This window comes from Ptychodera flava (genome assembly GCF_041260155.1).
Source record: "Ptychodera flava strain L36383 chromosome 3 unlocalized genomic scaffold, AS_Pfla_20210202 Scaffold_27__1_contigs__length_13241970_pilon, whole genome shotgun sequence".
Taxonomy (NCBI): Eukaryota; Metazoa; Hemichordata; class Enteropneusta; family Ptychoderidae; genus Ptychodera; species Ptychodera flava.
This window is the reverse complement of record NW_027248281.1, coordinates 958,372-975,655: the sequence shown is the minus strand read 5'-3', so window position 1 is coordinate 975,655 and position 17,284 is coordinate 958,372.

Below are 17,284 nucleotides of genomic sequence, written 5' to 3'. Positions count from 1 at the left end.
ATATGCGTGCATGCAGGTTACCATGGAAAGTTGAAGATCTAGCAAATAACAGATTAAGTGGGTGGTCGCTTTAAAAAAACAGCGCCCTCACATAGAATAGATGGCATTGATGGAAAATCATTAAAGAGTCTCTCTTGGAGCAAAAAAAAAGCGCAAAATCTTCCAAAACATAGTTAAACACTAAAAATCGTAGAACTTAACCTTTTTTTCACTCACCTGCACATTATTGGCCGGTGAATGAGAGTCTGGAAGTTTGAAAAAGCGCCCTCCTTCGGTGAGCCCAGTTTAACTGGATGCTGAAGTTATTGTCGTTTTCAGTTGTGTCATCGAAATGAGCCCCACAACTTGGTAATTGATAGTACCAACAACATGGCTGCCCGCAATTCTGTCGACGGTTTCTCCAGAAGGTGGAGTTTTATTGTATCCCTGAATACCTAGAATGTTTGTTTTAGGTCGTTTACTTGATGATATGGGTCGTTTTTGGTGGTTTATGCTGGTTTGGCTAATTTTGGCTAGTTTGGGTCGTCTCAACCTTTGTCAATAGCCTTTGTTTTCGTTGCTTGGTGACGGGGGCTCGTACTTCATTTTGTAATGTGTGTCCACTTTGGTTCAGCGCCTTTTCGAAGTCGGGGGCTGCTTTCTTGAATGTTGCTTCACAATCTGAGATGTTTGATATTCTGCTGTTGACTGAGGTGGGTATTTGTTCCAGGATTGGCGGGGGGTGATTGGATCGCCTGTCGACGTAGATAAGTTGGTTGCTTGGTTTGCTGTATGGCTGGTAAGGGGCATTTTCCAGGTTAAATGTTACGTATGGACCAAGAGAAACTCAGAAGACATGTTTGACGTAACCATGGGGAGTTTTGACGGAGCTGAGATATGTGAACTCGTCGGATCGTACATCCTTTCCCACCTCAGCAAGAAACTCGGCAAAGAAAACACCGGCCTTTACCGAGACGACGGGCTCGCTATCACAAGCAGCAAATCAGCAAGACAGTGCGAAAAACTGAAAAAGGAACTCGCCTCCATTTTCCACGCATTTGATCTCCGCATAACTATCCAAGCGAACATCAAGATCACCAACTTTCTTGACGTAACATTCAACCTGGAAAAATGCCTCTTACCAGCCATACAGCAAACCAAGCAACCAACTTCTCTACGTCGACAGGCGATCCAATCACCCCCCGCCAATCCTGGAACAAATACCTACCTCAGTCAACAGCCGTGAGAATATCAAACATCTCAGATTGTGAAGCAACATTGAAGAAAGCAGCCCCCGACTTCGAAAAGGCGCTGAAACAAAGTGGACACACATACAAAATGAAGTACGAGCCCCCGTCACCAAGCAACGAAAACAAAAGAAAACGAAGCAGACGAATCATTTGGTACAACCCCCCGTTCAACAAGGCAATGAAAACTAACATCGTCAGAACATTCCTGAACTTGATTAAGACCCGCTTTCCAGAAGGCCACCGTCTACACAAGCTCTTCAACAAAAACAATGTAAAAGTAAGCTACAGTTGCTCCAGAAATATGGGCAGCATAATCAAAGCCCACAACAACCAAATACTACATAAAGACAGAGAACAAGAGAAGCTGTGCAACTGCCGCAAAAAAGACGATTGTCCACTTTCAGGAAACTGCCTCTCCTCTTCAGTAATATACAAAGCCACTGTCACCACAAACAACGATCAGAAACACTACATTGGACTCACGGACTCAACCTTCAAACAAAGATACACGTATCACAAGTATACATTCAAGACACCCAAGCACAGAAATAGCACAGAACTCTCAAAATTCATATGGAAACTCAAAGACAACAACAGAAACTACGATATCAAATGGCCAATTATCGACAGAGCTCCCCCCTATTCAAATAAAACCAAACGCTAGCTGCAACCTTTGCATAACAGAAAAACTCCATATAATTTATTCAGACAGCAAATCAACCCTCAACAAACGAGCAGAATTCCTCTCAAAATGCAGACACCGCAGCAAACTCCTCCTCATTAACAACTGACCTGCCATTGGCCGCATCCGCTTATTTGAATATGCATACTCACCTGCAACACAATATAAACAGTCCCATTCCCGCCATATCCTCACTCCTGATGATTGCTTAGCGCATGAAACAGCCTGTAGAGTGACAACTACAAGTTCCTAGATTCTCTGTATTACCGCCCTGCAGAAATGCATTGAGCACTATACTTTGCCTGCATTGACAAGCAAATCCTTTTCGTATATATATATATATATATATATATATATATATATATATATATATATATATATATATATATATATATATATATATATATATATATATATATATATATGACCTCCTTCCGAGCTCATACATTATCTCCGTCCTTTTCGGAGCAGGTCGAAAAGTTTGCATAGTTCATTGCGCATGCGATTTAGACATTGCCAATATAATCTACAAGATTTTTTTTCGCTTTACCTTGTAAAAGAACCTTGTTTACTTTACCAACCTTTTAGGAAGCTGAGGAAAAACCTTGTCGCCAAATAGAAAATTTTCCCCTGAAAGGAATTTATTTATTTTCCTACAACCAAATACCTAATCAGTGCACGTGAACTCATTGTAACAATTTGAAAATGCATTTGCGCTTGCTCACAAGTAATATTTTAAAAGTTGTACGTCACGGTATTATTATTAGGGGCCCAAGCCGACCGGCTGGGACCCTATTGTTATTGCTCAAGTTCTACTACTTCCTCTTCTTCCTCTTTTTCTTCTTCTTCTGCCGATTTTTTGTCGATCTAGATCTCTTAAACTGCTGAACGAAAACTTCTCAAACTTGCAGGGCTAATAGGTGTTAATTAGTACTCGTGCACCTGACCCTTGAAATTTTGATTGGTCACGTGACCTAGCGGCCATATTGGATTTTCCAAAAACCTAAAAATGGCTTCTCCAGAAGATCTAGGGGTCTAGTCGATTTGAATTTTTTTGTATAGTAAGCATGACCTAAGGTCTTTAGAATTTGCAAATAAAATCGCATGCAGTCACGTGACCTTGGCCGCCATATTGGATTTTCTAAAATAGTCATTTAATCTTTAAAATCTTCTTCTCCAGAACCGAAACATCGATTAAGCTCAAATTTTACTCATGTCATTCTTACAGTGATCTCTTTTAAGTTTGCAAAAGACATTTTGATTGGTCACATGGTCTGGCCGCCATATTGGATTTTGTGAAATCACAATTTAATCTTTAAAAATCTTCTTCTCCAGAACATATTCACCAATTGAACTAAAATTTAATAAATGTCATCTACAGTGTGATCTATTTCAAGTTTGCGAAAACCGTTTCGATTGGTCACGTGGTTTGGCCGCCATATTGGATTGCGCAAAAAATTAGAATTTAATCTTTAAAAATCTCCTTCTCCAGAACCAAAACACTGATCAAGCTGAAATTTTACTCATGTCATACTTACAGTGATCTCTTTCAAGTTTGCAAAAGGCATTTCGATCGGTCACGTGGTTTGGCCGCCATATTGAATTTGTGAAATCACAATTTAATCTTTAGAAATCTTCTTCTCCAGAACTAACACACCGATTGAACAAAAATTTTACATCTATCATCTAAAGTGTGATCTCTTTCAAATTTGCGAAAGGCGTTTGGATCGGTCATGTGGTTTGGCCGCCATATTGAATTTTGCAAAAAAATCGTAATTTAATCTTTAAAAATCTTCTTCGCCAGAACCAAAACACTGATTAATATGAAATTTTACTCATGTAACCCTTACAGTGATATCTTTCAAGTTTGCAAAAAGCTTCTAGATCTATCATCGAAAGTGTGATCTCTTTCAAGTGTGCCAAAGGCATTTGCATCAGTCTTGTGGTTTCGCCGCCATATTGGATTTTGTGAAAAATCGTAATGTAATCTTTAAAAATCTTCTCCTCCAGAACAAATACACCTATTGAACTAAAATTTCACACTTATTTTCCCTAGTGGTAGTCCTTTTAAAGTTTGCGAAAGGCATTTTGATCAGTCACGTAATTTGGCCGCCATATTGGATTTTGTTTAAATCACAATTTAATCTTTAAAAATCTTCTTCTCCAGAACCAATACACACATTCAACTGAAATTTTACTCATATCTTTTATAGTGCGAGCAGTTTCAAGTTTGTGAAAGGCATTTGGATCGGTTAAGTCGCCCCAATGTTCATAAGGCTGCAGTTTAAAACCTCGTCAGTCAGAGGATCGATCAGTGATGTATGTTATATTGTACACTTGAAAGTCAAAGACGGCACGACAGACTGCAATGCCCGCTGTCAAATTCAGCTAGCAGTCACACGAACCCTAATCTCGGCCCCTTGTGTAAGGCAACTTTGCGACCAGCTTTGTACGCTAGGTGACGTTGTCGAGTATACTGCGACGGAAGTACTTAGAGGAGTGTGCCACTAACTTTAGGGGTGGCCGACCGGTGTGATCGACTGAATGGAGACAAGGTCCTGCCAGGGCACAATTACTAGGGTCTACGCACAGCTGATATGTGAGTGTCAAGGACCATAAATGAAGCTATTCGGGTATTTTTATATGTAGGTGTCTGAATGCACGCTCACTTGTTCATCATGATAAAAAAGACGGATACATGACATTGCAAGGTGTGGTGATTTGTTTATGTTTCTCTATCTTACATGCATGGAGTGGCCCTGGTGTGTTGTGTAACTGGGCGCATGTAGCTGATTAAAAATGTAAACAAGACCACATCAAGTCCAGCTGTTAATGTCGTAAAAATCGCTGATAGATATCCATTGAAACAGCACCTTGTTACATGAAGTTCTGCAGCTTGATCGAATTTCACTGTAATTGCTTTGTGCAGTTGCATGCCCGGTCTAAGAGATCGCCGAAATTTACCCGATATTTAGGTACCGTTCAGTTTTTACGGCCGGGGGGGGGGGCCGGCAAAATCCAGGGGGGTCATCAAAATTTTGGAATCCGCAAAGGGGGGGGGGGTCATCGCTTTTTCACTGGTAGGAAAGGGGGGGGTCACCACAATTTCAAAACCATAATACCAACAATAAAGTTCACTTTATGCCATTGCCATGATCGACCCTCTTTACCGGCGGGCCGCCTTTGGCGGCCCACTACAATAAATATACATTATGTATTACCCATGACCCTCTTAACGGGCAGACGCCTTTAGCGGCCCACTCCAATTAGGTTTACTTCATGCAATGGCCATGATCGACCCTCTTTACCGGCGGGCCGCCTGCGGCGGCCTACTCCAATAAATTGACTTTATGTAATACCCCACGGCAATCTTAATGGCCGTGCGCCTTCAGCGGCCCTGTCCAGTAAAGTCTACTTTATGCAATAGCCATCATCGACCCTCTTTACCGGCGGGCCACCTTTGGTGGCCCACTAGAATAAAGTTGACTTTACGTAATGGCCCATGACCCTCTTAACCGGAGGGCTGCCTTTGGCGAACCACTCCAATAAAGTTCACTTTATACAATGTCCATGGACATGAGTTGTCTATGGAAATGAAGTTAAAAATTGCCTTACAGTCGTCCTAATTAACAAACGTTTCAATGGATGTGGCTGAGAAGTTTGAGCACTGGCATCTCTGCTACACGAATAAAGTGCGCCGCGTACCGGAGTTCAAATCCAAACCATGCGGGTAAATTTGACATATGGGTTTTAGTTATTTTTAAGCGGGGGGGGGGGGGGGGGGGGGGTCATCAATTTTTTTTCGTCTGACAAAGGGGGGGTCATCTTTTTTTCACGAAAAATGCAGGGGGGTCTATCTTTTTTTGAACACCGGCGACAAGATTTTGCCGGGCCCCCCCCCGGCCGTAAAAACTGAACGCTCCCTTATCAGGGATTTGGGGACTCTGATTTCGATACTAGACAATAGTAGAATGACTTGCCCTGTGCTTCGGTACGCCAGATCTGTGAAATCGTCGATATTTACATGTAATTGGATGTTTATCACCAATTTGGGGACTCTGATATCGATAGTACACAATACTAGAATGACTTGCCCTGTGCCTCGGCACGCACGGTCTGTGAAGTCGCCGATATTTACCAGATATTTATTGGCGATTTGGGGACTCAAATATCGATACTAGACGATACTAGATTCTGTCAAATCCCGGTTAAATATCCGATATAAATCGTGACCTTGCATTTCTGGTCAAACCCGACTTCCAAGGACTGACTCTAACTTCGATACTGAACGATACTAGATTCTGTCGAATCGTGGGTTTATATCCAATATCGGAGAAGTTGGACGCTCTTGCCATAGTTCTAGGTCTAAATAGGTGCGACCTGGCATCTTATGTTTGTTTGCAAAACTTATTATAGTGGAAACACTCAGTAAACATCCACTTCCTTCGGCGTCTTTGCTTGCTTTGTTTTGTGCGCGACTTCCGCGCTGTCAGTAACTTTACCAAGGCAGACAATGGCTCGGAAATGCGCGATTTGCGCAATCGCGCAGGCGAGAGAAAACCATGTCCACCATCGATAATTATGCCGGTTCCATCACTGTTACTAATGAATCAAAAATAATCCTTATATCAGCCATATTTTCGACATATTTTGTCATTTAATTGTCTACTCTTTGAACAAAATAATTTGTCGCTTTGTCGTACGTCGGCCGATGACTGACGGCAGACTTCTTTGGCATGCAACCAACATAGTGAGTTGATAGCGTTGGAATTTGACAAAAGCTTAAATGAGCATGCGCGAAAAAGTTTCAAGATCCCCCGTTTTTATAGTCCGGTCATTGTACGCTTTCGGTAGTTTCGAGACATCCAAACAATGCAAATGCATAACAAATGCACGGTACGATGCGCCTAGAGTTGATTGAAGTCGGTGAAATGTTAAAAATTAAATAATTTTTAAAATCGTAGTTTCTTTTGTGTCTCTCCTACATCCATACGAACCTATTTGGAATTAAGCAGCGCAGGCCAGGTTTCCTAGCAACTGAATGCGTTATCTGAGTCTGTGCAGTAGTGAGTTAGTTTCGGTCGGGGATTCGATATATATCGGACATTTCACCACCTTACATGTACATGTTTTCATAAAACCGACTTCATGGACTGACTGTATATGTAACTTCGATACTAAACGATACTAGATTTTGTCAAATCGCGGGTAAATATCCGATATATATCGGAAATTTCACCGCCTTAATGTTCTAGTAAAACCCGACTTAATTCCAGCATGCTATTTTTTACATCCATGATTCCAGGGACTGGCTCTAACCATGCTCTAACCTTGATACAAGGCGATACTGAATTCTGTCAAATTACGGGTAAATATCCGATATATATCGGATATTTCACCACCTTATAGATCTAGCCGAGCCAATCTAACTTCGATATTGTATAATCTACTAGCCGTAAATATTGGATATCATATAAAAAGTGCAATGTCGCGGTATCCTCGAGATTCCGGGATAAACTCCTTTGTGATGTAACGCTCACCCCGCCCGCTATCGCGTTCACCACACTCAGGCGTCTCACATCGCCTTCACCCCAATAAAGGATTCACAAATCACAGTTTACGATGCAGCTAGAAGGCAGCTACAATTACCAACTACAAATTGTTTATTGATTGTTGTCAGTTGGGAAGGAAACTAGGTTTAAAATGGCTGCTCACTCACAGCCTGTCGGTAAAATGGCTAATCAAAGCTGGACGCTCTTATAATAGTTCTAGGTCTAAACACAGGCGTACGGAATGTTTCCTAGATCGTCGTCGGATGGGAAGTGACGGACACTGCATGCACTGTGAGGCCGAAGGCCGAACCTCGGTACTGTATAACAATACAAGGTATGTCACGGAAAAATCGACCGGTGGCCCAAAACAAACGAAATAAAGCATCTACCTCAAAAAAATTACATCGACCGGTCGGAAATACCTTCAAACTTTCAAATCTTTACTCTGGTTACAGAATTCTTTCAAATCTGCCAGTTATGGGCGATAATTGACTGTCCGGCGAATACTCGCACTTGCATTGCCACTCCGCCATTTTGAATAGCTGTTTTACTCCCAAAAGCCTTTGCGAGTGGACGATCCGTAAAGAGTTTGTTTACAAATGTCAGATGGCGGGATTTGAACATCACGCTGCCGAGGCAATGGTTTGCGTTGATTGCCTTGTTGCCAGATAGCTGAAGTTATATTCACTGACAGTATGAAATTTACCTAACGGTTAACGGTTGAATTTAGCGGTTGTGGGGTCACGGGGTCACTCGTCCACTTGCAAAGGCTTTTGGGAGTAAAACAGCTATTCAAAATGGCGGAGTGGCGATGCAAGTGCGAGTATTCGCCGGACAGTCAATTATCGCCCATAACTGGCAGATTTGAAAGAATTCTGTAACCAGAGTAAAGATTTGAAAGTTTGAAGGTATTTCCGACCGGTCGATGTAATTTTTTTGTGGTAGATGCTTTATTTCGTTTGTTTTGGGCCACCGGTCGATTTTTCCGTGACATACCTTGTATTGTTATACAGTACCGAGGTTCGGCCTTCGGCCTCACAGTACAGTGTCAGTCACTTCCCTTCCGACGACGATCTAGGAAACATTCCATACGCCTGTGGGTCTAAATAGGTGTGACCATTTCAGTTGTTAGTGTAGCTGTGCAGAACGTTTCTTTGCACAACTTATTACAGTGGGAACACGCAGTAAACATGAACTTCGTGAGGTTTATTAGTGTAAAAGTAGTCCTGCGTTCAGGTGTGTGTTCCGGGCGTTATACGGCCTCCAGCACAGCCCTGCAACGGTCTGTAGAGATAACTTGGGTCTCTTCGGCGAGATTCACAATGGCTAGCCTAGATTCCTTTTCGTCCGCTTGCCTCCGTACCTCCTTCCCCTACTAGTGGGGACGGAGGTACGGAGGCAAGCGGACGGAAAAGGAATCTAGGCTACACAATGGCTATCTACATGGGTAAATTTAAATAACTTGTCGAGTACTTATGTTTCAGAATGCGAGCGGTTTTGGACGTTAGAAGAAGTTAATCGCAACTTTTCTGCGGTAGGTTAGGAGGTAAAAGCAGATCTAGATAGGGAAAGGATATTGCCTCTTTTTTTTACATCCATGCCCCAATAGAGAAGAATTTCGGCCAAAACGACCGTATTTTCGTTGCGGTCTGGATCTGGACCGGACCGCAGAGACACCAGTTACTTCCATACGATCAACCTCCCTTATCAGTGCAACGGGTGTCGATCATTCCGATGTGATCGTTGGCCCATCAAACGGGTTTAAGTTACTGAATCTTTTCAGAGGGGCTGTTCAAGTTACGGAATAAGTTTGGAAATAGGTGACTGTGTGATTATGGATTATTGCGGTTTCCACCGCGCGCGATATATTGAACAAAATTTCCAACTACTATTGCGGAAAGTCTACCGTGAATTTGGAAAGTTAGGTAACGGCATTGCATGCGACTTATTTTACAAAGTAGAGCGAGAAAGGCACTCCTGAACGGCGAAAATGTTGGTGGTGTATTGCTGGCAACAAGACAATACCTTTACTGACGTTAGGAACTTGTGTTAATTGGCTTCCGTAGAGATGAATTCGCGAGATTTTTCAGTGTATTGTGACGTGATATCGGAAACAGATTTTCAGAGAAGGCGCTCGCTCGTCTGCCGAGTCATCGTACTTCCACATTCATATCGTGCAAATGCGCAATTCCTGTCGCGATATTTGAGCATTAAACTTGATCGTCAGTGAAACAAAAAGATGGTTCTCAATATCAAAACATTATGTATTTTATATTTTAGGGTTCTGTTTAAGTAATTGACATGAACATTTGGATTTATGATCCAGGATTTCCGTGATCCGTGACATGATTCAAGCTGATTTTTTTTGTGATGACTCCTGACCCAAGTGTCATCGATTCGTTGTGCGCTCTGTCCGAGCATCGCTTGCTAACATTCATGGAGCTACCAAAGCTCCATGCTAAATTCAATCGTAAAGCAAATGTATCGAAAGTCTAACATGCACAAATATCTCAATTCTATGAGTATTTTACTTTTGAACTGCTATGAAAATGGATATCTAATTCGTTTGAAAAACTGGTGTGCGGAAGCAGGTTTCGTGCTGTTAAAGCGCGACATGTACAGTACAGCACTGATAGCGATTGCAGGTTTATTACCAGGGCTGCATTCACAAAAAACAGTTAAGGGGGGGGGGGGGGCTGGAGAAATTCAGGAACGGTGATTCGAAAATTTTGATGGTAGTAGAGAGGGAACTTGAAATATTGCCCCACCTGTAGGGGGCACTTGAAAATGTTTTGGTTTCCTTTTATGTTTTACATTTTCCGATTCCAAGTTTTTGTAGGTAATTTAATGAACAATGAATACCATTTTTATGTCATTCAAATGTTGTAATGTTAGTAATAATTTAACAGAATCTACAACCATTTTGTCACATTCCATGACTTTTATCTCGACAAAAATCTAAACATGTGTGATTTGTCGTAAAAAAACCCAGACTTGAGCCTAGTAACAGGGCACAAGCTCCAACCGTTGATGATTTTTGCAATATTTCGATCCAATATATCAACTACAGTTTCTTGCTGTCTCCCTACAGCATGCTCAAACACATAATGTTCAGTTTCTCGACAAAGCCAGTATATATAAATATGTATTAGGTGATAGTTTAATTAGAGTCCAGACTGACAGTCAGTTGTCAGCATTGATACATGGTACACAAACACTGGCTGTGCTAGCAAGCTGAATACTGGACAGTTCAACATGCTGTAGAGAGTAGAACACAAACGCAGTTGTATAAACTGAACATAAATATTGTCAAAATTATCAAAGATAATACCGCTACTGCCTATGGGCAACTGTCACTACCAGATACTGCCCTGTTACTGGTACAGTAGTGTCACTGTTACTGCATACGTGAGCAGTGACAGAGAGAGCTCTGACTCTGATGCACATGGTAGTTGAAGAATAGTGTGTGTGTCAAATGACGCTCATGACAGTGAAACATTATACCTAAACAAGATCAGGCCAGAAAGCAATACAAGGAAGAACACATGGAAAATTTTTGAATTCTGGCATATGAGAATAATAAAATATTGCAAACAAAAGATGGGGTCACCATGCTTGATTTTCTAAATTTTCACATTCTTGTCATAAAAATTATACAAAAGTAAAACTTTGAACACTAAAGATGAAATGAAAAAATATATGACTAAATGGAATTACAACCAAATTTGCAATTATTACACTCAAAATTTCAGAGATGAATACATTAATTTAATGGAATATTTCAGCCTTCCAGTATCGTCAATTTTGAGTGGCATCTAATTCATATATGTCTTGTACTTTTGAAAGACATTTTTGGTAGCTAACCGTGCTCAGTTTCAGAATCCATATTTTATTTTGCAAAAATCGCAATTTATCTCTAAAATCTTATTCTCCAGAACCACAACACTGATGGAAGTGAAATTCCACTTTTGTCATTCTTAGTGAGAGCTCTTTCAAGTTTGTTAAAAAAATTTGATCGGTCACGTGGTTTTGCCGCCATATTGTATTTTGCATAAAACATACGATTACGATTGAAACAGACAGTAAATATGAGATGATGTTCAAAATTCTTCTTTACAAGGACTTGACTGTTTTCAAGTTGAAATTTTGCACATAATAAAATCACTGCACGAACTGGAAACCATGTTAATCGCTTGGGCCCCGCCAACGCTGCTTGCAGCTTTAATTATTATTATTATTTGATGGTTTCCAAACCTTACATAAAACGAAAAAGACCAACATTTTGACAGGACAGGAAACGCCAGCTGAAAGCCATATTAGAGGATTAACTGTAGCTAAACACATATTTTCCGCTGCAAAAAGTTTTAATGTCTTATTACAGCTTGGCCTACAGACACATTATGGAGTTCACAAGGCTAATTTTCAATTTTGATGAGAGTGTCAAAATTATCTCCATGGCAACTTAGCAAATATTTACAACGAAAACATCACGAGATTTCTAAAAGTTAACAGTATTTGCGAATAGAGGTCATTTTCGCAATTTGCGAAGTTATTTTGTGAACACTTGTCAAGTAAGTGTTCGAGGATTAAAGAAAACTCTTCCATGGCTTTCATTTCATTCTTTCCATGGTACAACACACATTGTGACGCAAATAGATACCAATTTTCCGATGCTGCTCGTCGAAGTATGAGATAAAAAAAGTTGACACGAGAATATCCTCCATGATCGCGAATTGATTGGATTACAGTATAGCGTGTAGTTGTGACACGAAAATAGCTTGCAGCAATCTGTACTATGTGACCGTACCAGCTATGCGTGTAACAAAATTATTTAATTGTCTCAGAACTGAGTAACCTGCACTATAGCATTAAACTCCTCTTTTGTTAAGAAACGACGAAATCATCTCAATTCCAAACATTCTTCAATATGCTTAGGGCTATCTATTGTCTTCAGTTTCACTTTGCTGCAATCTGCAATATCCGACAATCTATGACTCGGCTCCGAGTAACCTTCACTAACGTTAAAACTCTGTCTAGGCTAAAAAATTACCAACCGATCTCAATCTACAGCATCCTCCAATACACTCAGGACTCTAAAAGTCCACAGATACGAAAAGTCAATCACTTTGCAGCAATCTGAAATATCCAACATGCTATTGGTACAAAAATTATTAAAGTCTCAGCTCGGAGCAAACTGCATTGACATTAAACTCCGTCAAGGCTGAGAAATTACTGATCTATCTCAGTCCGTAGCATTCTCCAGATACACTCAGGACTCTATCAAAGTCCACAGATATGAAAAGTCAATCACTTTGCAGCAATCTGAAATATCTGTGTAGTACAAAAATTACCAAATGTCTCAGCTCGAAGCAATCTGCACTGAGCTAAAAACACCGACAATGTTAACAAATTTCAAATCTATCCCAATCCGTTGCATCCACAATAAACTCAGAACTCTATCTACAGTCCATGGATACGAAAAGTCAATAGTTTGCAGCAATCTGCAATATCCAAAACGCAGAGTGTATGGAGAAACGGTCAGAATGTCTCAGCTCGGAGCAAATTGCAGTAATCTTTGAACTCCGTCAAGGCTACGAAATTACAATGCAATCTCAGTCCGTAGCATCCTCCAATACACTCAGGACTCTATAAAAGTCCACAGATATGAAAAGTCAATCACTTTGCAGCCATCTGCAATATCCGACAAATTATGTGTAAGTACAAAAACTTATTAAAGCCTCAGCTCAGAGCAAACTGCACTGACGTTAAAATTTCGTCAAGACTGAGAAATTACCAAAGTATCTCACTCCGTAGCATATCAATAAACTCAGGACTATTTCAAAGTCCACTGGTACAAAACGTCATTCACTTTGCAGCCATCTGCAATATCCGACACACTATATAGTACAAAATTTATCAAATGTCTCAGCTCGGAGCAAACTGCACCAAGGTAAAAACTCTGATAATGTTAACAAATTTCAAATCTATCTCAGTCCGTTGCAGCCACAATAAACTCAGAACTATTTCTACAGTCCATGGATACGAAAAGTCAATAGTTTGCACCAATCTGCAATATGCAATACGCAGTGTGTATGGAGAAACGGTCAAAATGTCTCAGCTCGGAGCAAATTGCACTGACGCTAAAATTCCGTCTGAGAAATTAGTATCTATCTCAGTCTGTAGCATTCTCCAATTAACTCAAGACTATCAAAATCTACGGATACGAAAAGTCATTCACTTTGCAGCCAACTGCAATACCCAACACGCTAAGTGTAGGTACAAAAGTCACAGCTCGGAGCAAACTGCACTGACGTTAAAACTCCGTCCGGGCTAGGACATGACTAATCTATCTCAGTTCGTAGCATTCTCCAATAAACTCAGGACTCTATCAAAGTCCATGGATACGAAAAGTCATTCATTTTGCAACCATCTGCAATATCCGACACACAAATTTCAAATCTACATGTGCCGCCAACTGATAAATTTCATCAATTTTACAAAACCATCACTTCCATTGTTCCTTGAACAAAGATCCTCATACGAGCTCGTATGCAGATGTGGTTCAATCTCGTGCACCTGCTGTCAAAGCTAAACGTCCATCACAATATGATCGACTACCGACAAAGGCATCTGAAAATCTGTCGGTGAATAGAGAAGGGGAGTTCACTGTGGTATCGCGTCGTTCTAAACGTCGCCCTCCGCCTGTTATTGGTACTGCGAAATTTAATGAAGAATCCACAATCAAAGCTGTTCGCTGTCATCCTCCGTTCAAATTTTTTATCACTCGATTCGCGCCTACAACGACTCCAGAAGCGGTTATTTCTTTCATCAAAAATCGCTGCCAAGTTATAGTCAAATGTGAACAACTAAAAACCAAATATGACACATATTCATCATTTCTGATTAAAACAACTCGTGAGTTTGCCGACAAAATACGTGACCCGGCATATTATTAATTTATGACATTACGTCTTTCATCTTATAAATGCCGTGGAATAAAGTCATCCATTGACGCGATTAGGACCCTTTGTAAAGATCATGATATTATTCTTGTGCAAGAACACTGGCTGACGGAAGCGGAACTGCCTCTTCTTTCGAGAATTCACAAGGACTTTAACGCATGTGGTGTTTCTGCTATCAATGACAACTGTGGAATTCGTGTTGGGCGGCCGTTCTGTGGCGTTGCCTTCATATGGCGTAAGTCCTTGGAGACAAATTTTCACGATTAAATACCTCAACGATACGAGACTTTTAGGTGCTGAAATAGTTACATCCTCCAGAAAGCTATTTATTGTTTGTGCGTATCTTCCGACCTGTTCTAGAGAAAACTATGATAGTTATACGAGTTTTTTGGCAAAAATCAAAAGTATTATAAATGAGGTTGACACTACGAATGTTATCATTCTTGGCGATTTTAATGCCAATTTCGGTACGTTATTTGCGAGTGAGCTTGATACTTTTTGTATTGAAAATAATTTGCATATCTCTGATGCTGAAAAGCTTGGTAGATTTGATGAAAATTTTACATTTATTAGTGAGGCACATGGTAGTACTAGTTGGTTGGATCATATTTTGAGCACCCATGCAGTGCATAATGCTATTTCTGACATTGGTATAATATATGATTGTATGTCATCCGATCATTTTCCTCTTTGTGTAAATATTGATATTATTGAGCTTGTTCATACTGACCCAATTCGACAGAACGTGACCAATTCTCATGCAAAACCTAATTGGAGTAAAGCAACGCCTAGGAATCTGTCTGCCTATGAATATATAACCGATTGCTTACTCCGTAGAGTGGAAATCCTCAGCAATTCTCGTGTCGAGATCCTAATTGTAAAAACGTTGAGCACCTTCTCAATATGAACTCATTGTATTTGAATATTGTTATTTGCCTTAAATCAGCTGCTCAGAACTGTATCCCTATTTCGAAAGCAGACGGTCATGGGTTTAAAGATATTCCAGGGTGGAATGAACATGTGCGCGAGTTCCACAGTGCCGCTCGTGATGCATTTAAGTTATGGGCCTCCAATGGTAAGCCTAGGTATGGTCCGCTTTTTGATCTTATGCGCAAAACGCGTGCAAAATTTTAATCTGCTTTACGGGCGTGTAAAAGGGATGAAAATCAAGCCAAAGCCGATGCTTTGGCTAACAACTTGAAGCAGGGGGGGGGGGGGGGGGGGGTTGTTACAACCGATAACGTAGTAACTTACCGATAACGTATCAAACCCGATAACGTAGTAAAAATTGACCGATAACATAGTAAATCAACCGATAACGTAGTAACGAACCGATAACGTAGTAAATTTTTCTAATCGATAACGTTGTAAACATTTACCGATAACGTATCAACAAATTTACCGATAACGTATCAATGAACCAATAACGGATTAAATAAACTGATAAAGTAGAAAACTCAACAAATACCGCATCAAACCAATTAATAACGTATCAATTAACCGATAATATCTGATTAAGCGATTCATGGGCAGCGATAGATTGATCGATTTATAGATAGATAGATATTAGATAGATAGACAGATAGACAGATAGATAGATAGACAGATAGATAGACAGATAGATAGATAGATAGATAGATAGATAGATAGATAGATAAATAAATAAATGGGTCGATCAATGTATCAATAAATAAATCGATCACACATTGGATAGATCGATCGATCTATCTATTGATGTTTGATAGATGGTCGGTCGATCGATCGATCAATCGATCGATAGATAAATTGATAGGCAGATCGATCGATAGAATGAAGGATCTATTAATTCGATAGAAAGATACATCAATGAATCGATAGATCGATCGATCTATTCGATAAGTTGGTCAATAGATAGATAGATCTATAGATCGATTTGTTATCACATTGTCTCGTACTCAATTCTCTTTTCTCCTATTTATTTTTTCCGTTTAGCGTAAATTGTTACAAATTTCTGTAGCAAATCAATCATGTTTCGGCTGTTCTCATGGTATTACGAACGACTAAGTTGATCTAAATGTTGTTAAACTACCGGAATAGGTTTGGGAACTTGTTTCTAATTTTGTTATAGTAGCTATACAGTTTAGTTCTAGTTGGGTAAAATTCAAAGAGATAGTATAGGTACTGATGAAACAGAGGCAGGGGAATGAGCGGCTGTTGGTTTACACAGAGAACCCTACCGAGAAAGAAAACTATAATAAGACAAAAAGTATGGTTGTAAAAGCAAGATTAGAAACAACTTTCCAAACCCATTCCAGTAGTGTAGCAACATTTAGATCAAGTTAGTCGTTCGTGCTGCAACAAAAGTTATACAGGCAAGTCGTGGATATACTTTGCTTCGCATATAAATGTGATTATCACAAAACATGTTTTAACAAAGTAATCGGACCAGCTACAAGACAGAAAACCTTTTTTTCCCTGGGGACTGTTTTTGGCTCTAGCAGACCAATACCGCAATCACCAACAGCCAACATCGCAAATTTTCGCACACATATTGGATACGTCACCGATAGAAGTAACCGCGTATTAGTAATTAACAGAAGAATATAATGATTTACCCGTACAATTGACGATTTTTCATGTTATTGAAAATCTCCATCGGGTGTATTTGAAAAAGGTAAGCATATCAGTGATTGATATGCCGGAACCTAATATAGATGTATGAGTGAACTCTGGGAAGGCCAAGAAAACCATAAGTTTGTTTCTCATCCTAGACATATTGCTAAAATGATGCGGTGACGCAGTTTTTTTTCTTCTCGGTTTTTTATTCTTCAACCAACAAGAACGCGCATAAAAAAACGTGAAAACGACATAGGAATGCAC